Source organism: Lissotriton helveticus, chromosome 3_1, assembly GCF_964261635.1.
Source record: "Lissotriton helveticus chromosome 3_1, aLisHel1.1, whole genome shotgun sequence".
NCBI lineage: Eukaryota > Metazoa > Chordata > Amphibia > Caudata > Salamandridae > Lissotriton > Lissotriton helveticus.
The window spans coordinates 67,946,381-67,967,745 of record NC_136061.1 but is presented as its reverse complement, the minus strand read 5'-3'; positions in this window follow the sequence as shown (position 1 = coordinate 67,967,745).

The window sequence follows — 21,365 nt, the reverse complement described above, 5'->3', positions numbered from 1 at the left end:
GCCGCAAGGGTGGGGGCCGTTTTTGTTACAGGGTCGTTTTTGCAGCATAGCTGCAAAAGCGGCCCTGTAACAAAATCGGCCGAAAACCGGCCCTGCCATAGAGCTCGGTCGCTCCCCCAGGGGGCCGGCCGAGCACTTTGCCAGGGCCGGTTTTGGTTCTCAGTCCGGCCCTGATCATGATTACCTTTTTTGAATATGCTGTTTGAAACAAGATTGTTGTTGAACACGTACCCGTACACAGTTCTCCAAATTTTCAACTCATTTTGCGGGGTCACTTCTGCCGGGGCCGTCTTAATGGTTCTATGGTAGCTACGTTTGTAACTTTCAATAAAATCTTGTAAGCGATTTATATAACTAAATGAGTTGTGTGCCGTAAAATACCGCCAAATTTGAGTCTTGAGAGTTCTGTTGAATCTTTCTACAATCGCAGCTTTAACTTCGTTGTTTGTGACAAAATGTTTTACCATATACTGGTCCAGCAAAAGTTTTAGCGTCTTGTTTTCAAACTCTTTTCCTCTATCTGTTTGTAACTTTTTAGGGATCCTTCAGCTGCTGAAAATGTAATCAAATACTTTTGTGACCGAGCTCCCTGATTTTTCCTTCAAGCCAACTGCAAATGCATACTTTGACACACCCTCTTTGAAAGTGCTTTCTAGATCACTTATTTAGTATGTAGGCGTCTTTGCCTGATAACCAGTTTCTTACCTGTGTTCTTTTAACTGCGTCTTTGTGGATTTTGCTCGCCTTGTACAAGGCATCTAAACGCCCCAAACTACCAACCTTCGAGGGGTTGTAATACACTGTTTTGAAAAGCTTCTGCCTCATAGTGCTTCTTGAACTAAAATACCACAACCCCTGCTACCTGCCGCTTCTCTATTAATTCACTTTTTTACTTATTATTTTCTTTATCATATAATCAGGGCTAGGAGACGGTTTATGCTACAATAGAAGATTAACGATAAGGATGACCAAAAAATAGGTATTTAACACAGCGCTCTCAAAAACTCATGACGTAGAACCAGTATGCCGATTTCGCTCGCTGTGAACAGTACCAAGCTCCTAATATCTTCCCCACGCCCCCTCAAGAAGGCTTGACAGAACAAATTGGATATCTTATTCATGAAATTGAAAAACTGTTTCTTATTCAGAGTAGTTCCTAGGGTGAAAATTGTCCTTGTCATATAATTGTTGGTGCAGTCTTCAAGCACTTCGTAAAAGCCTCTCGGTTTGTGACTCAGCTCTTTTTCGAACACTTCAATTATTTCACGTTGCTAGTTACGGCATAGCGAGATCGGGTAAAAAACTGGTTTGGGGTACGACATCTTTGCTCTGATCAGAAAATAAAAAGCGTCTTCCAGGCATTTAACGCTTGGCCACACCCCGATCTCAACCAGGTGGCGAAACAAACTTTTCTGCAACAGAAAAACACACATACATAATAGTAGCAAACTCGAACATCTTCATGTTTTCATTTACTCTGCATTAATAAATGTCATGTTCCTCGGTTTTAAACTCCTACAAAGATACTTAATCTTACAATATCTACGATATTTCTTCTTCCGCAGATGCTGTTTCATTATGAAACGTATGTCCTCATCACCCGTCTCATACATACTTTTCACATTCTGACGGTGTCTGTACTCTTTTAATATACTTTAAAGCATTCACAATCATCTTAAAACATTCGGTGGGTACAAACATTTCGTTCACGCCATAGACAGCCCCCAACGCTTCCATAATTTTATAGGGGTCCAGCTAGTAACATAGTTTTTGTATCAACCCTTCTTCATAATCAGCACCCATTGTGAGACAGTTGTGATGCAACTGACTTGGGACATCAATTTTACAACCTTCACAATCATCGCACCACCCTGCCTTTAAGCACAAGTTTATGATTGCCTCTATCTGGGAAACATCCTTTACAACGCAACTTTTACCACGCAGTGCCTTTACGACGCAACTATTACAACGCATGTCATTACAACGCTTAGCGCTGGGGGGCGCTCTAGGATAGGGAATAGATTTAATTTACTATCCAACACCTTCCCTACTATCCACGGGTACTGGAGTTGGAATAGTAAATTAAACTATTCACTATCCAGCACCCCTAAGTGCTATGCGTTGTAACAGCATGCGTTGTAAAAACTGCGTTGTAAAGGCATGCGTGGTAAAAGCATGCATTGTAATGTCATACATCCCCTCTATCACAGTCTAAAGTGTGCGATACTGATCCAACCGCCAACTTTCACCACACCAAAGTTCTACAATTGCGTCTAAGTGCTTACAGCTGCAGTTTTTATGTGTTACAGCAAGTTTTTTTCTGTCTGGAGCAACAGAGACATGAAAAACGTAGCAATGGGTGTGTAACTTCCATAGTCGTGCTAGTGGCTTTGTTGCCTGGGGCTCCAACTCCTCTCTTTTACTGATAAAAAGAAAAAAGGTTTTTTCAACCTCAACCTACCTCATAACTACCCTCCTCATCATCACACTCTTAAACGCCACCAGAGGTTTGCTGTAAAATTGCGGTTCATACTTACTTTTCGTTTTCCAACTTCACACTTTTCTTTTTGAGCATCCAGTGGCTTCCCAGGCTTATTGACTGATTCTTCACTGGAATCCATCTCTGTACAGTCGCTAGAGTCCTCGGGTTCCGACTCTTGCAGGTCAATACCCCGGTCATCTTCACTCAGCTCCGGTCTCCCACCGCCGTCTGTAGCATCAGAGGTATTGTTCAGCAGTTTAGCAACATCCCCAGCCACCTCTTCACCGGCACCAGTCTCTGGCTTTTTATTCAGCAGAGCCGATGACACCTCTTCCGCTTTATCCTCAGGTGGTGTTGGCGCACAATTTTCCTTATCACCATCGTTGAGTTCTGCAGCGGCATCTGCTGTGTTTGCAGCATCCTTCAGTATTGCGGTTATAGTTTCTCCAAGGGGTCCCGCTTCCACGCTACAGCAAGACATTCTCAAAGTTGACTTAAGACTCGAGTTTTCTTCGTCGTAAAAGCGGGCATTTTTTAACACACGGTCCGCAGAATGCTGGCTTATATCCTCTGTGAACATACTAGACATGCCCCCGGTATGTTTGTAGACTCGTATTTCACACTACCCCCACTTCTTAGCAATCCGCCTGCCTGCCTGGTCATTTTATACGCTTTTGATTTCATTGCTGTATCATTTTATAAGCTGTGATTCACAAATTCTGCCTTGCCATTTTATACGCTTTTGATTTCATCACTATCATTTTATAAACCTTGATTCACAAATTAGCATTAAGCTATAAAACAGCGAAAGGCTATAACCTTATCACACCATTATAAGGACCGATTAAAAACAGATTTGGACCGATTCCAATATAACCACATTGCCCACAGGGGAGTGGCCACGTAGCAACACGGACCAAAGGGACGTGGCCACCTGTCACATCCAATTAGCGAAAATACATGGTGATGAGTAGTATACAACCTATACTACTCACTGTACATTTATTTATGAGATTTCCATGAGTGTAATTTCAGTTTGTAAACTTTTTTCCCAGCTTTTTATTTTCCATTACCACCCAAGATACAGATTTACTCATACTCTTGACAGCAGTAAACATCTGACTTTTTCCAGGGTCGAAATTGACTGGGGCAATTCAAATATAAAGAAGAGGTTTGTGATGATCCCAAACTCTCATGGCATTATCAACCAGGAATGCCACCCTCCACCTGTTAGCACATGCTAGTACATTTTTTATGCAGGTAAAAGCACAATTTGTGAAGGGCAATTGTGGCTTTACACTGATAAACAAGTACTGGCGAAGCCAATCTGTCTGGTTTCATGTAGTAAAGCAAGCAAACAGAGGCATGCAAAAATGCTGATGCAGCTGTAATGGTGGTGTATGAGGTGAATATGGTAGTTGGTTCAATGGTGGTGATGGTGTTAGTAATAATTGTGGCATTTAAAGGAGGAGAAATTGAGGGGGGTAGTAATGATGGAGGTAATAATGGCTTGCACTCGAAACCTTATAAAAACCTATTGCAATAAGCTAATACCAAAAAGATTGTTTGCTATATTAAAGGCATATGAGTGAGGAATACAGATTTTAATTGACTGTTACATCTGAGATTATTGTATAGATGTAGCTTACACATAGATTCATCAAGCTAAATTGCACTCGCAAAGGGCAAGATTCTCAGAATCTTGCCCTTTGCGAGTGAAATTTTTGCATTTGGGATTCATCATCCCAAATGCAAAATTCGCTATTAAAGAATTCGCACATTTGCGAGGAATTGCATTTAAGGAATCTCTATTTGAGATTCCTTAAATGCAATTCATGAACCATTTTAAAATTGCGAAATCGCAATTTTGGGCCGCTATTTACCGCGAGGTCAAACCTCGTAGTAAATAGCGAAAACTTAGAAAAATGCATTTAAATGCATTTTTCTAAGTTGCATGTTACACACACACATATCCTTTGGACATGTGTGTGCGCAACACCAATGTAGATTACATTTCAGGGGTGCTACAGGGTGTCATTTGGACACCCTGGCACCCTTGAAATCGCAATCTTATTTGCGATTAGCTAATTGCTAATCGCAAATAAGGAATGACTCCCCATTCATTCCTATGGGCCCTTAGGCCCATAGGAATGAATGGGGAGTCATTCCTTATTTGCGATTAGCAATTAGCTAATCGCAAATAAGGAATCAGTGGGAATCGCAAAATCAATTGCGATTCCTACATGAATCCCGTTTTGCGAGTCTGTAATAGCGATTCCTTATGAATCGCTATTACAGACTCGCAAAACGGGACTTTGATGAATCTAGCTGATAGTGCCTTGTGCACTGCACTGCACTGCAATGCAAGCACTCCAAAAGTGGCAGAATGATACACCCAAGGCATGATGTCAGAGGGTAATACTTCCCCGGGTGGGGCCAAAGCTCTCTTCATATATACTTTAAAAAAATTGGTAACAATAGGTTTGAGACAGCTGCACTCTCAAGCCAGACCTAAAAAGACTTCTTGCACCAGTACTGTCAGTCAGCTGTCAGTGTACGTTGAGGATACACACACAGCTGGCTTTGGGAAAAAGAAGCTGAGAGATCAGTCCTTAAGCAAGGAGCAGAGACCCTTGTCCCCTGTCAGAGATGTTGTCCTCATGCACCAGCCCCTCGTATAACTTACAAAGATGACAGCGGGACACACTGAATTGTATAGGATTTGTAAGGTACCCACAGATTGTGCTGACACATGTGTTCGGACCAGTGTAAGCCAGTACCATAAACTCAAGCAAGCCTCTGTGATTGGCTAGCAACGTTACCAAAATCCTCACTTAAGTTTAACTTAAGTTAGGATTTTGTCTTAAGACCAAAACTTAAAACAAACATAAGATAAAATCCTAACGTTACTACTAAATGCCTTTTGTGAATACCGAAAGTCGTAAAGTTAGGATTTTGTCTCAGATTACTTTTGTGAATTGGGCCCACTGAGTTCAAATTATTCCAGAAATTCTTAATGTTGTTCTAAAAGCCCAGAACAAAATCATTGTCACAGTGCTTGATCGAATTGCTGAAATTGTAGAAACGCAAAAGCATGCCCATTTCATGGCTTTTTTCTGCAATTGCTTCACCCAAATATGGACACAAACTGTGCCCACTGAAGACTGCCAGCCTCAACCTGGCAGCTCTCTTTACTATTATTGGCTATCAGTCTCTACAAGCTTCCTAGCTTTAACTCCGAGCGCTCACTCATGCATAATCATACACACAGGGCTATTCACAAGCTTAAGTAACAATTGTAAGTAATTTACACATGCTATTTACTCTTACACTTTTGAGTAACTTTACTACTTTTCGCTAATCACAAAATTTGAGAATAAAATTATTCAAAATGTAGACTTACACATTCCCACCCCATGAAAGGGGGTGAGCCACATTTACGAATGTAGGTTGCTACTGCCAAAAAAAGAAACAGTACTGTAGTTAATCCAGCAGCACACATGGCCAGCCACTGATTCAACAACACCCTCCCATGGAAAATAAAGGAAGTAGGTACTAACCATAAATCTCTTTAGGAAATAAAATTATTTACAATAGTTACAAATGTAAGTACATGCAATGTATTGTCAAAAAAATGTACAAAGTCAATATTCCTATTTATTACTCAATATAGAATATTTCAATTACCGTTTTTGAATTTCAAAAATAATGTAACGTTCAAATCTAAGTTAAATATAATTAAATTACTTTGAATTAATCTTGTTCATCAGTTGTATTAATTATCAATGCACCAAAAAATTAGTTTAATTGGGAATTTATTTTTTGCTTAAAACCTCGGGAAAATATTGTCATTAATTCAATTAAAAATTAAGTTAATAGTGCTGTAGTATTTACTGAATGAAGATATAAAAAAAAATCATTTATGTTCAACATAAAAATACTTTTACTGGGGCGTGGCCTGGCGGCGATCAATATGGCCGCATAACACCGGAGCGCGCCCGGGGACGCACTGAATGCCCCAAATATCCGGCTTAATATCCTGCTGCAGTACCCGCCCGTTAGCGTCCCCCGACTCTCTGAGAGCTCCGGAGTTGGGAGGTACGCTTAGATCTTCTGTCACTCGCCGGGCGGCTTGGTGATGCCGACCAGCGGTTTTGAGGCCTGTGGGGCCTGGTCGCGGCCAGAAGCACCTGCCTCTAGTTTCAGCGCGGGCCGGCTGGGAGAGGACTGTGCCGGCGCCCGCGCTCCTGGTGACGCGGAGCTCTGGTGCCAGAGGGCGCAGGGGCCCGCCCGGGTGCCATCTATCCTCGGAGGGGCCCAGCCCTGTTAAACGACTCGGACACCGGCTCTGCCCTGGGCCGCCCTAGTGGACGACCCTGATTGGTGGCGGTCGAGCTCCCGGGCCGCGGGTGCACGCGTGGGCCCACATTGACCGGGTATTGGCCTATGCTGATCGGAGACTGCCTGCAGGCGGAGGATGAAATCCGCAGTGCTTCCTTGATGACCGCGGACCCCCGGATGACGCGGTGAGAGAGAGGGGGCGGCCTGGTGGAACTCGGTGGCGGAGGAGGGCCACGTGCAATTGTGAGGCCTGAGATCCAGTGCTTCTGGTGATATCACGGCAGCGGCACCCAACCTGCCCTACCCCCCGTGGCTGTGACGCTGTACATCACAGAGATCTGTTGTTTTGGCTGATCGGGGAGACATAGGAACTGCGGGGAGTGCCTGTGACGGGGGCCATCGCAGGGAACACAATGCGCCCCGAAGGAATCTACCACCACGCAGACGAATACAATGGACAATTACACGGCGCAGCCCGGGGGGGCTGAGGCTGGCCATCCTGGAGGCTAAGGGGCCACGGAGCCGTCTCTGGCCGCTATCATGCAGGCGATTCAGTCCCTGGGGGCAACGTTGGAAGCCAAAATAGATGCAGTCTCGATAGAAATGACCCTCCAGCGGGCGGATCTGAACAAAACCTCCAAAGAGGCCACTCAAAACGCGATGGCAATTGCGGATCTCCAACAGACCACCAAGGAGCTACACGGCCAGGTCCAGCGACTAACTCAGCAACAGAGACACGCGGAGGCACGCCTGGAGGACCAAGAAGGAAGGGCTCGGAGAAACAACGTGCGAGTAGTGGGGGTCCCGGAGAAAATGGAGGGGCCAAGTGTAGATCTCTTCCTGGAGGACCTCATCCTGAATCACCTGAAGCCCAAGAGACTCTCTAAGTTCTTCGTTGTTGAATGAGCGCATAGAGCCCCGATCCCCCCGCCTCGCCCCGGTGCCCCTCCTAGGACGATTATTGCAAGGATCCTAAATTACAGGGACCGGCGACACCATCTTGCAGGCCGCTCGACAGCATGGGGACCTGCGGATCGAAAATGCCAACATCCGGTTCTTCCCGGACTTCACCGTCAAGGTCCAGCAGGAGCGCAGGTCGTTTGATGCCGTTAAGAGGGAGCTGCGGACTCGTGGCATCAAATACATGATGTTCTTTCCTGCGCGCCTTAAGATTCTTCTGCGTGGGAAATCATACTTCTTCACATCTCCGGAGGAAGTCTTCACATGGCTGGAGGAGCAGGCGCAACATCGAGACAATTTGCGACCGGGAGACGACTGGAGAGACGCGGCGGAGCGGTCACCGACCTCCTCCACGGGGTCGGCGCAGAGGGGGAGAAGGAGCCAGGAAGTAACTCGGAGGACTGGTGGTGCAAGGGCTCGGAGCCTTTCTGCCTCGCCTGATCTTGGCTGAGGTGGGCGAGAGAGACACAGACTGGAGAATCGCGCGGAGAAACACTTAATGTATGAATGCTCTGCTGTTGGGAACTTTCTGTCCGGGGCGATACCTGTCCGGACTGGCTGATGGGCGAAACATTTGGTCTTATATTGACTCCTAAACTGGGCTTGGGCAGTGGGGGGGGGAGGGGGCTGGTCTGGCTGCGTTCATGCCTGAGATGTGATGTGCTCCTAATGTTTGTTTGCACTCCCCTAGGTTTGGGTGCTGCAGTTGCCAATACTGTGATGGTGGGGTTGGTTGCCATCCCCGGGCGGCCTGTCTGGTCGTCGCTCACATCCCCAGAGTTTTCGTTTTTATGGGCGACAGGCGCCCTGCTGGTTGGGGTACATTGGGTCACGTTGACCTGAGAAGCAGGGTAGCAGGGTGGGGGGGGGAGTAGTTGGTTGTTTAATCTTTGTGCTTTGCTCTTTGCAGACCTGTGCGCTAGGGGCTTTAGTAGTTTGGCTGACGGACATGAGGGTGGCGGGCGGTAGTAGAGTAGGGCGATTGCATTCCTGCTGATTTTTATTCATACATTATGGCACACACATTGGTGACACAGAAGGTTAACATTTTATCTTGGAATGTCAATGGTCTGCAGAACAAAATAAAATGCACCATGGTCCTTCAGTACCTCCGCAGGCACGCCCCGGATATAGTCTTCCTTCAGGAGACGCATCTGGTAGGTAACCATTACCAGGCACTCAATAGGTTTGGATATACACTGCAGGCACACGCGGGCTTTACCACGGGCTCCAGAGGGGTTGGGATCCTTGTGAAGAACTCACTGGCCCTAATGATCAAGCGCAGGTGGCTTGACCCCCTGGGGCGCTATGTAGCTATCTCCGGACAGTGGGAGGGCTCCACAGTCAATCTCTGCTCTGTATACATCCCGCCCAGGCTGTATGGCACCACACTTCCGGACCTAGGGAAACTGCTCCTGGAGTTGCCAGATGGAGTCCTGCTATTGGGAGGAGACCTAAACGATGTGATGGTGCAGGAGGTGGACAGGTCGGGGACCCCATCCGATCGGGGGGTGGGACACCAGCTTGGGGAGTTTGTTAAAGCACTGGGTTTGGCGGACCTCTGGAGGGTGCACAACCCCTACCTTCGGCAATATACGCACATATCAGTAGCACATGATTCAGGGTCCAGAATTGATTACCTCTTCACGCAGGTGGGACATAGGGGCTCTTTCACAACAGTTGTCATAAAGTCAGAGGTATATCTGACCACTCCCCGGTGGAAGTACAGGTGAGAGGTCCCAAGCGAGATTGGTCCAAACCTCCTAGACTGGATGCTTTTTTGTTTAAAGACCAGGAATTCCGGGAGCGGTTCAGAGACCAGGTGGATCTCTACTTTGATGAGCACGTGGGTTCGGTAAGGTCTCCTAGTATCATATGGGAGGCGTTCAAGAACGTGGCAAGGGATTTTGTGCATGCCGAAACTGGGAAGAAGAGGAAGGAGAAGCAGGCACAGGTCGTTTGTTTAGAAACGGAGATTCAGGCCCTGGAGAGGGCTAAGAGGGGGACCCAGGAACAGGAGATGGACATTAGACACACAATACGCCTAAAAGAAAAGGAACTGAGGGATGTGTTGACTGACCCGGCTCGGTCGCATGCTCTTGCAGCGCAACGCCGTGTATATGGTCTGGGGGACAAAGCGAATAGGATGATAGCCTGGCTTGAGAAGAGAGATAGGGATCGTAATTGAGTCCCGGATATTCAGCAGGGTGACGGGGCCACGAGGGAAAACGGGGCGGAAATAGCCGAGGTGTTTGCACAATATTATGAATCCGTCTATCAACCGCACACCGAGAAGCAGGAATGGAAGTGCACTGCCTTCTTAAGGGATATACCCCTATCGGTCTTAGCACCAGAGGATAGGGACATTTTAGATTCTGATATCACAGTGGAGGAGGTAGAGGCGGCCATGAGTGATTTACAAGCAGGGAAGGCTCTGGGCTCCAACGGGTTCCCCACGGAGGTGTTCCGATGTGTATGGAGACGGGTTGCCCCTCACATGCTGCATATGTTTAACACTGCTAGGGAGGACGGGTTGCTCCCGAAGGATCTTCGGTCAGCAACGATAGTCGTAATACATAAATCGAGCAAACCGCAAGATCTATGTAGCTCCATTAGGCCCATCTCCCTCCTTAACTTTGAAACCAAGGTCCTCTGCAAAGTTTTGGCCACTCGATTAGGAGCGGTAATCCAATCCCTGATCCATCCGGACCAGTCGGGCTTCATGCCCCACAGGAATACCAGGCTCAATCTACGCCGGTTGTTTGGGGTACTCCAGTTGATGTCCACTCGTCCAGCGGTGCCAGCGGCTCTCCAGTCATTGGATGCCCACATGGCCTTTGACAGCATGGAATGGCACTACATATATGCGGTCCTGAACAGAATGGGCTTTGGAGACACCTTACAAGCGTGGGTGAGACTCCTATACAAGGCACCGCTTGCGAGGGTCCGTGTTAACGGCGCCCTCTCCAGGGAGTTTGAACTGAGGCGAGGGACGCAGCAGGGTTGTCCGCTTTCCCAACACTATTTGCTCTGGCCCTTGAGCCGCTGGTGGCCTGGTTAAGAGCTGATCCCATAGTTCGAGGCATTGACTTAGGGGGTGGATGGGAGGAGCGTGGTAAATGGGCAAAATATCGATTCCAAAATATTGAGTAACCTAAATATCGAGTCTAAAATATAGAATGGACAAAATATCGACTGGACAGAATATAGACATCCAAAATATCGTTTTGAAGGTAAGTACTGTAACATCGAATTTAAAAATATAGACAGTCAAAATATCGAAGTACATAATATAGGTGATTAAAATTATCGACTTTTTAATAATATCGAGTTTTTTAACGTGTTTTATATGTTAGTTTATGTGTGAAAAGTGTATATTTATTTGTAATTTATTGTAAGTAATTAATTTAATGTTATTTAATTTTTGCGTAATTTAATTCTGTAGCGGGTTGTGGGTTTATAGGGGAATAGGGTGGGAAGTAATTTAATTATGATTAATTAAATATGTTAATTAATTGGTATTTATTTTGAATATATAGTCAATTAATTTTTAATTGGTAATGAATTAAGTGTTAATTGATAATTAATTTTTATTAATTGATTAATTGATAATTATGTGAATAATATCATTTTATTTTTAGTAGCGGGTTGTGGGTTTATAGGGGAATAGGGTGGGAAGTAATTTAATTATAATTAATTAAACATGTTAATTAATTAATTGGTATTTATTTTGAATACATTGTCAATTAATTTGTAATTGTTTATTAATTGTTAATTGATAATTAATTTTTATTAATTGATTAATTGATAATTATGTGAATAATATTTTATTTTTAGTAGCAGGTTGTGGGTTTATTGGGGAATAGGGTGGGAAGTAATTTAATATAATTAATTAAACATGTTAATTAATTAATAGTTATTTATTTTGAATAAATTGTTAAATAATTTTTAATTGGTAATTAATTAATTCTTAATTGGTAATTAAAATGTATTAATTGATTAATTTTAAAATATGTGATTTATATTAATTGATTTTCATGAGAGTGGGGATATTAAAATTTACCCCTATCCTATCCAACGCTTTCCCTACTGTTGCACTCTCTGGAGTGGGAATAGTAATTATTACCCCTACGCTATCCAACGCTTTCCCTACTGTTGCACTCTCTGGAGTGGGAATAGTCATTTATACCCATACGCTATCCAACGCTTTCCCTACTGTTGCACTTACTGGAGTAGGAATAGTAATTATTACCCATACGCTATCCAACGCCTTCCCTACTATTGCACTCTGTGGAGTGGGAATAGTAATTTTTACCCTTACGCTATCCAACGCTTTCCCTACTGTTGCACTCACTGGAGTGGGAATAGTAATTTTTATCCCAACGCTATCCAACGCTTTCCCTACTGTTGCACTCACTGGAGTGGGAATAGTAATTTTTACCTGTACGCTATCCAACGCCTTCCCTACTATTGCACTCTCTGGAGTGGGAATAGTAATTTTTACCCCTACGCTATCCAACGCTTTCCCTACTGTTGCACTCACTGGAGTGGGAATAGTAATTTCTACCCCTACGCTATCCAACGCTTTCCCTACTGTTGCACTCTCTGGAGTTGGAATAGTAATTTTTGGCCCTACGCTATCCAACGCTTTCCCTACTGTTGCACTTCCAGGAGTGGGAATAGTAATTTTTACCCCTACGCTATCCTACGGAAATAATATTGTGTATTTTTTTATTAATAATATGTTTATATATATGTTTTAACAGATATGATTATATTTTTTTTGTTTATAAGTTAAAGTAATTATTTATTAATTTTAAGGTAATTTAAGTATTTTTAAGCATATTTTAGCAATTTATTTTTAATAAATATATTATTTGACATTATTTTTAACAAATTCGATATTTTTACAATGTATATGTATATAAACGATATTTTGGACTCGATATTTTGGTACTTACCTGTTTGTAGATAGGAATTCGATATTTTGTCCGTCGATATTTTGGCCTCGATTTTTTGGGTAGTCGATATTGTGTCCGTCGATATTTAGTCAGTGATCCGAGGAGCGTATCTCGTTATACGCAGATGTGTTACTTTATGTACAGGAGCCGGCGATCTCCATTCCGCGCCTGATGTTACTCTTGCGGTTGTTCGGGGATCATTCTGGATACCGTATCAATTGGGATAAATCTCTGGGGCATCGGCTGTCAGGGCCTCCCCTGGATCTGGGTGAGGTCTGTGAAGGGCTGGTCTGGAAAGAAACCTTTCGATATTTGGGCATCTGGATTACGACATCAGAGACGGAGTTCACACGTTTGAATATACAGACTCAGTTAGAGCGCCTGCATGGCGATGTGGCGCATTGGAGGACTCTCCCGCTCTCTCTGATGGGACGAGCCGTCCTCTTTAAAATGATGGCCCTTCCCCGCCTCCTTTATGTATTGCAGAGCGCCCCCTTCCCAGTCCCGGAGAGGATTTTCCGGGTGATAGATTCGTAGATCCGTGCACTGCTTTGGGGAGGTGGTTGCCCTGGAATCGCGTTGAGGAAGCTCCAGAGAGGGGTATACTAGGGGGGGCTGGCTGTCCCAGATATTAGACTTTACTACTGGGCAGCTCAGTTGGTGAATGTTAATGGGTGGGTGTTCGCCCCGATGGAAGAACCAGCCTACAGAGTAGATCACATGGTTCTGGGGAGTGGTACCTACCATGATGCGCTCTATCGGAAGGGTAGACGTATATTACCCCCGCTGCCTCAGACAGCTGCAGTGGTAGGAGCTTGGAGGAAGTCGTCAAAACAGCTGGGTTGGGAGGCGAAACTCACGGCTCAGACTCCGTTGTGGGTCGGGGACTATCTACCCAAAGTGACGAAACTGAAGGGCCTTGGCAGGGGAGCCTGATTGGTATTGACGTGCTAGGAGACCTTTGGAAAAGAGGAGATGTGCTAGAGTTCACTGCTTTGCAGGAGGAGTTCCAGATGGGAGGGGGAAGTTCCTACACTATCAGCAAGTCCGACATGCCATCCTACAGCATCTCCAGAGGGGGGATCAGCTACCAGAATATGCCCCGCTAGAAGACAGATTGGTGCTGGACCCGATGATAGATAAGGCCATCTCCCTCAAGTACAAGAAGCTCATTAATAACATCCCTGATCCCCTGGAACCGATCCGAGAAAAATGGGAGTCTGATGTTGGGTTGTTAGAGGAGGATGACTGGCGAGAGGCGCTGCAGAGCCCTAGAGAAGTAGCAATCCGAGCAAGGTTTAGATTGGTCCAGCTGCGCATCCTGCACCGCTCCTACACTCCCCGCACAACACAATATCGGATTGGGTATGCCGACTCTAGGTTCTGTCTGCGAGGTTGTGGAGAGGAGGGCACCTTTTTCCACATCCTATGGGACTGCGCCAGGATCCAGGCATACTGGTCAAACCTGGCTGCCATAATGTCCGAGGTGATTGGGACAGAGGTCCCGATGGAGGCCTGATGGCATATCTTAGGAGTAACGAATGACATCACCTGGCCGAAATGGGATAAGATCTGGCTGGTGCTGGCAAAAAATAAATAAATAAATAAAATAAAATACTTTTACTAATTCTAAAGTTTAATAATGTTTTTTAATGTTCTCTATACTTTACCTTAGGGATGATCTCCACCCCATCTGTGGCCTCTTCATGTGATAAATTATATGTTCATTATTTTCAAGAAAGTGACTCAGAATGGCACCGCAAGCCATTTGGTTGCGCCATGCTGCATCACTTTCAAAGCACAGGGATGCATCATATTTACAACAATATGGTGCATCCCTGTGCTTTCTCCCCCGCGCTGGTGCACAATTGGCTGCCATGCGCCAAGCAGGCACCCTTTCGCCATGGTGCAAGGTTGTCTACATTTTAGCGGAGATTGTTTTTGTGTAAGAAGGTTCACGTGAGGTATTTTCCTCTTTCTATGTGTGCTGCAGAATAATTATTTCTCCTTATTGCTCCTCCTTACTCCTAACCTGGGACGCGCAGGATTCTGATGTATTTCCAGGTTTATGAAGTTATAAATCTGGAAATACTGCAGAATCCATTGGTGTTGCGTGGGAACACCCACAGCAACACCCATGGCACGCCCCTTTCATGAAAAGTGCTGCGTGTAAAGGGGCTGTATTTACAAGGACAGGAAAAGCCATGCAGGGTGGATTTACGTGCCTTGTAAATATGGAGCACTACACTGCGCCACTGGTGCATCACAAAACGTGGTGCACCGGCAGCACAAGGGACGTGTAAAAATGACCCCTAAATGCTTACCTTGACAATATGTTATTAGTCGATATATTTCCACGATATTATTGACTCAGATATTGTAATACACTACTTCCAGTTCTAAGCACTGTAAATAACAGTTGCTACTATGATTCAACTTAAGGTGCTCGATTTACCCTGCTCAGAAGGACTGAAGCTGAATTTTCCTCTAGAACGTTGCCCTTGTCAGCAGCGGCTCACTGAGCCATCCTGACAGCATCGTGCATTTTATTTACTTTACGTTTTTTGGAGTATTTATATGTTGCAATCAGTGCCTCAAAGCAGAATGGATCAATTCTAAGGCACAAGAGTTAGGTATTGTGGTCATGATGAGGCACAGTACATGTTTACAAACGTTTGCTAAGTAGAGTGTAATTAGAAAATGTATTTGTTTTACTCAAATTACCATGGCCGACAAAGGATGGGGAGGCGCCCACCTGGGGGTGGAGACTGGGAGGGTTAGGGTAAGGTATGGGTAGGTATCAGGAGAAGACGATGGCATTACGTTATTTCCTGTGTAACTAGAGTGTGGGGCTAGTCACAGGGGAAGGGACTGCTTGTTCCAGATTGTGGTGACGTGTTCCTCTGCCTAGTGGTTCTCTTCTTTACTTGGATCTGGTTGTCTGCGGCGCAGTTGTGGCCAGGAAGTAAGGTATATATTTTTTAAAACAAGGGAACCCCAGTAATACGACCAGGGGCAGAGACGTGTATAGAAAAACAACGGTCACCAGGAGGCCTCTTGGGTCCTCAGGTAGCCTAGGCGACTGAACTATTTTAAAAAGCCTTTAGTAAGGTGGAGCAAAGGTAATATAGTCCAGAAGGGACCAGTTATGCAGTATATGCTGGGTCACGAGGTATGGTATGACATCACATTTATTAACTCCATAAATGGATATTCATAGTATAATTTTCAATAATAGTTCTTGTGCTCACACATACAGTGAAAAGTGCGTGAAGTGCGGGTTGTTTGTGACATTACATCGCATTGACAACATTATACAAAACTTCAGATTAATTAATTAAATTATTTATTTATTTCTAATATTTTTTATTGGTTTTTTTACACTTACAACATATGACAAGTAACATGTAGTCCTCATCGCATTTGTACATACAGGGTTGACAGCCCATGTGGCTTAGCAGCTGGGGGACCTGGCACACCTCATCTTCCACTGCATAAAGGTCAAATAAATTTGGAAAAAAATATTTACCTTCATAAATAAAGCCTTAGGCTGCACACTTAAAGAAGAGTTTGCCTCACTCACCACCGCATATATAACATCTGATATTCACACGCAACAGGACAGAAACCTCCTAGATCTCCTGCTAACGGCAGCAGTCAAAATAGTACTCACCAAGTGGAAAGACACCTCCAAAGCCACCTTCAGGGTGTGGCTCAACTGGGTGACATACCTGAGAGGAGACAACATCACAGCCTTACGAAACACACCATGGAGTAAACCCAGCAGGGGTATGTGGGCATCCTTGGACAAGTTCCTAGTACCTTACGAGCCCCCATGAAATTAATTAATTTCAATGAAGGAGTTTTGGTTGTAGAGGGCGACGGCGTTTCGAACTCATGACTGTGAGATCATCATCAGGACGAAACAATGGTGAGGAGGTAGGATCTATTGGAAGGAAAATAAAAAATCAACCTAGGGTCTCGAGGGAGACTGTATTGAATCTAGGGGTTTGAGGCCTCTGATAATAACAGACACTGCTTTCTGATATACAACGTGAGATTGACTCGCCCCACCTACACTGTAACTTTATTTTACATGTGCACACACGTTATTATCAGAGGCCTCAAATCCCTAGATTCAATACAGTCTCCCTCGGGACCCTAGGTTGATTTTTGGGTCTCGTCCTCGAGACCTATTGCTGCCGAGATGCCTCTGAAGGGACACAGACGGGTGCATGAGCCGCCTGGGGTCTGTGGACGCGCTTACGCTATAAATGGCGCGTGCACACACAGCGTACTTAGGCCGGCCGAAGGGGGGGGGCGCGCGCACACACACACCCTCCCTGCCCCCCCCTCTCTCCCCCCCATAACTCCCCCCCACTTACCGGGCTCTTTCCACGTCTCGTCTCGTGCGCTCCCACCGCGCTGTTTAGCGCCCGGTGATCCTCAGATTGTTTCAAATATTTTGCAAGGCATAATCGCATATGGGCTCCAAAGGTTAGAACGCTGACACTGCTTTTCACAAGACATTGTACCAGTGACAGAGGAGGGTTTCGTGGGTGGTTTGGAAAGTCGACCAAAAGTGCAAAGCGGCTATAATAGCACCCGGGCCTGCTCCCTCCACTCCAGAAAGAGGGGGATGTGACGCACTGTGGTTCGGCCCCCTCTAGCGGCTCAGTTGGGAATCTGTAAGCACATCCGCCTCTTACGTTCTCCCACTCTCACGCGCACGTACGTAGCCAGCATCATATTTTGGGAACCGAGCCTCTTCAGTTCTATTCTGAGCTTAAAAAACATCCAATCTGGTGAGTTAAAATAGAAATGGTATTGAAAGTAAGCATTCATTGTGGTAATGCACACACCACACCATCCATTCCTGCGGCGTTCACTAGAGAATCAAGGCGGCGGCAGACGCTGCGCAAGCCACAGGTGCCTCAGTTTATTGCTGTAGTGATTTGAAAGAGGTGAGAATAAGCTGATAATCAAAAGCCATCTTCCTTATCAGACTTGTTACTGTTTGCTTTGTAACCGTAACTGCATTTTAACTGCGTTTGCAGATGATTTAGTCAATTAAAAAAATCCAGAAATCATACTTAAATACGTACTTTGTCAAAATTGAGTACCATCAATTTGATAATAGTACCTCCTGTTATTTACAGTGCTTCGAATCTGCATCGGCTCAGTGTGAAATACTATATAGAAAGTGTTTTCAGTGAATACAACCATTATTGGCATGGTGTGTGGCGTACTTTTATTTCGGGTATTGTGCACACCTAAACCGTATATGGGAGATATATAATTATATAATTTTTCCCGCTTAAACTTTAAGTTGGTTAATGGTCCCTTAATCATATGGTTAATGGTCACTTATTCATAAAACATTCAGCGTTTGCTTTTCTTGGTGGAACGAAGGAAACTGTGGTAGTGATTTTGTTCCAGTGACAACTTTTAGAGTATATTCTAAAACTAGGTAAGTGTTAGAAAATCCAGCGTTGTATACACTTTGCTCTCACCGTACGTACTGCGGCAGAAGCAGGATTTACTCAGAGAAGCCGCCTGAGTGTTAAAGATGTAAAATTCAAAATGTCGTTCCTGGAAATACTTGCCCTTGCGCGCCGATGTCGAAACAGCTGCAGTACTGGTCATTCTCGTGCTCGACGATGCGATGCACACATTAAATCAGTTAGCACATGGCTGTGCCGAAGGAGTAGGGAACATGGATGTGGTCACGTTTTAGTTTCGGATGGCCATCTGCGAGACATGTCGACAGTGATCGCTAATTTTCCTGAAACTGCTTTCTCACCGAGAGCAAATCCCCCCTGTTTGACTTCCAGGCACCCGCTAATCTTTTCTCATGAGGGGATGATGGGCCAGAAAGCTGGCAGTGAGGTGCAATGTTGGCAGAGCCTGTTTTTGCACGTATCCTGGAGAAGTGTGGCTCACTGGTTAGAGGAGGCAAACCTGGAAGCAGAGGTCAGCCCGGGACCAGGGTTCAATCCCCGGCTCGGCGGGGTCTTGAGTCCTAAAATGTCCATGGACTCGACAATTCTCGCTCCGGTGCCTACTCGACTCACGGGGTCACACTCTGCGACTCTGGGCAATAGCTTGCTTAATCTCCACAACGGCCCCTCGCGGCGGGATGCCTGGCTTTCACCTTGCGGATACCCTGCCGGGGTTATCTCACAGGGGAATACCAGGACGGGTTCCCTAAGCAAGCGCTTAGAAACCGCTTGGTGATTTGCGCTATATAAATTCCGGTACATTTACATTTACATATCCTGAAGCATTTTATGACTGCGACATATTGACACTCCGTGAATTCTTCTGGAAAACACCTCTTGTCTTACTTAACAACCAGTTCATCTTCGTTCTGCTGCACAAAGACAAAAATTGTTTGCTTTTGTGTCTTTGTATCTTGGAATTGCCCCTTTATTGAGGATTTCCAGAGCAGCTCTTTGCAAGTGGCTCTTATCAGAGCAATATTATCTTATTGTCACCAGGAGCTTCATAAAGTGCCACTTATTTACGGCTGAACTGCAGAATGTTTAAATGGCCCATTAAGTTGCTGGCACTTTCTCTGTGACGCCTCACGGTGCCCCGTATGTGTCAAAACACACTAGGTGCCTTCTAGTGACCTTTGCACTGCTGCATGAGCTCATTTCGTTCTTTTTTATTCAGTTCGTTAACTTAAATGGCCTCAGCGGTAAACTGGCCCTAGTTTATTTCCCAGCTTGAAAATCTAGCCAATAAAATGTTACCGTTCTAGGAGCGCTACGGGCAAACAGAGCCGAATGAGTCTTTTCATTTGCCCTACTGCATGGCAAGAATGTCACGCTTCTTTTTCACGAGGATAGCTCCAAATCCAATAGCAAACATATTTCCTTTATTACTGGCTCTTGTTCTAAACTAAAAGGGGAAAGCGTTCACCGTGGAGTGTGAAGAGCTGAAAACGCATGTTGCAAATGGATATAAAAAATGTTTCTGAATATTTGCCCTATCTTACCGCTTTTCTTTAATGAAGCAGTGAGTGTTGCTTTCCAACAGTGATGTACTGCATGTTCTACTTTGTAATATCTTACTTGAGTGGTTTCACTTTCTTATAAATTGCTTTATTCACTGTGTTGTAACTCAGCAAACTTGTTGAAGCATTGGCTATGATGCACAAAAAAGCATCTAAAAAGAGAGCAGAATTCTAAACAATCTTATCACTTGAGGCACAGACAATATCCAGGCAAACGTGAGTGCTGCAATTTCCTTCAGTGATATTATGCTTGTTGTGCCTTAAAACTGGCATTACTGCTTCGTTTCTCTTTGTAATACTGACTTACATGAAGGTGACCCTTCATCAGACAGGTACCACGCTGTCCCTTAACACTTTTTCACGTATAGAAACGCCGTGTTCAGGTTGATGTTATTGCACAGTTACTTAAACCCATTGCAAAAATATTTGCAGCAGTTCATAAAAATACAAAACACAAAGAAAGGTTGTTGCCTGAAGTGGGACCTCAAAAGACAAAAAGTAGAATCATGTTAGTCACTCGTGGTAGTATATGCCCAGTAAAGTCACAACAACTAGCCACTAACATTACACAGCAGTTGTCACAAATGTTAAAACAACCCATTTGCTAATAATTATCTCCTTTAATCTATGGGTCTCTTCTTCCTTACAGATATGAATTTTGACTTTCAAATTTAATAATTAAGCGAAAAGAAACACTAATAACCTATTAAGCACTTTACATAGTCCATAAACTTCAAGCAACAGGCTGTAAGTTGTCGGATGTCACCCTTTTAGCAAGTAACATTGGGGTCTCCATGTTTTTGTAGTCCTAGTTGTATGTTATTAAATCAATCGGCATAATAGACTCTGCTTTATAGCTACATGGGCGATAGCCGATGCTGATAGTTCCGTATTTCCACGTAGCATAAAATTATTTCAATGCTAACAGCTGAGAGTGAAGGGGGGACTAATTTACACTTCAATGAAAGTGGATGTTCAGGTATTCCTGACTTGCGCCTTTCGCGACGAAGGCTAATTCATTAGGCATATTCTATTGTTCTATTTATAATATAAGCTTTGCCTCTGTTCTTTTCTGTTCTTTGACTCTGATCTTATTAACTTTTGAAGGTGATCCAAGGAGGTTGACTGTCTCACGTTGTCACCAGTTTAAAACGCAGTAATGCTTTTCTAAAAAAAAAAAAAAATTTTAAGTTTGATTTATTGAAGAATAGGAAAAGGGGAGAATGAGGGAAGGGGGGTGAAGGAGAAGAGTTACAGTAAGCGGATGGAAGAAATAAACAGTATAATAAAAATTCCATAAAAAGTAAGCATTACAAGCATGAAAAATTATGAACATATCATAGAAATACAAATACAAAAGGCAAAACACAGTATATAGAGATACAATAAGTATAGCAATCAAATATATAGGGAAATAACAGGTACTAAGAATATCATGGGGTCTTGCGAACTTCAACTGTTTCAGGAGTAGGAGAGGGATGAACAGGAGCAGAGGGAGAAAGGTATGTTACCAAAGGAAGCCAAAGCAGGTCACGTTTGATAGCTAGGGAGATGGGAGATACATAATTGGTGTCTAAACGATGGTTAAAACAGTTTGTTT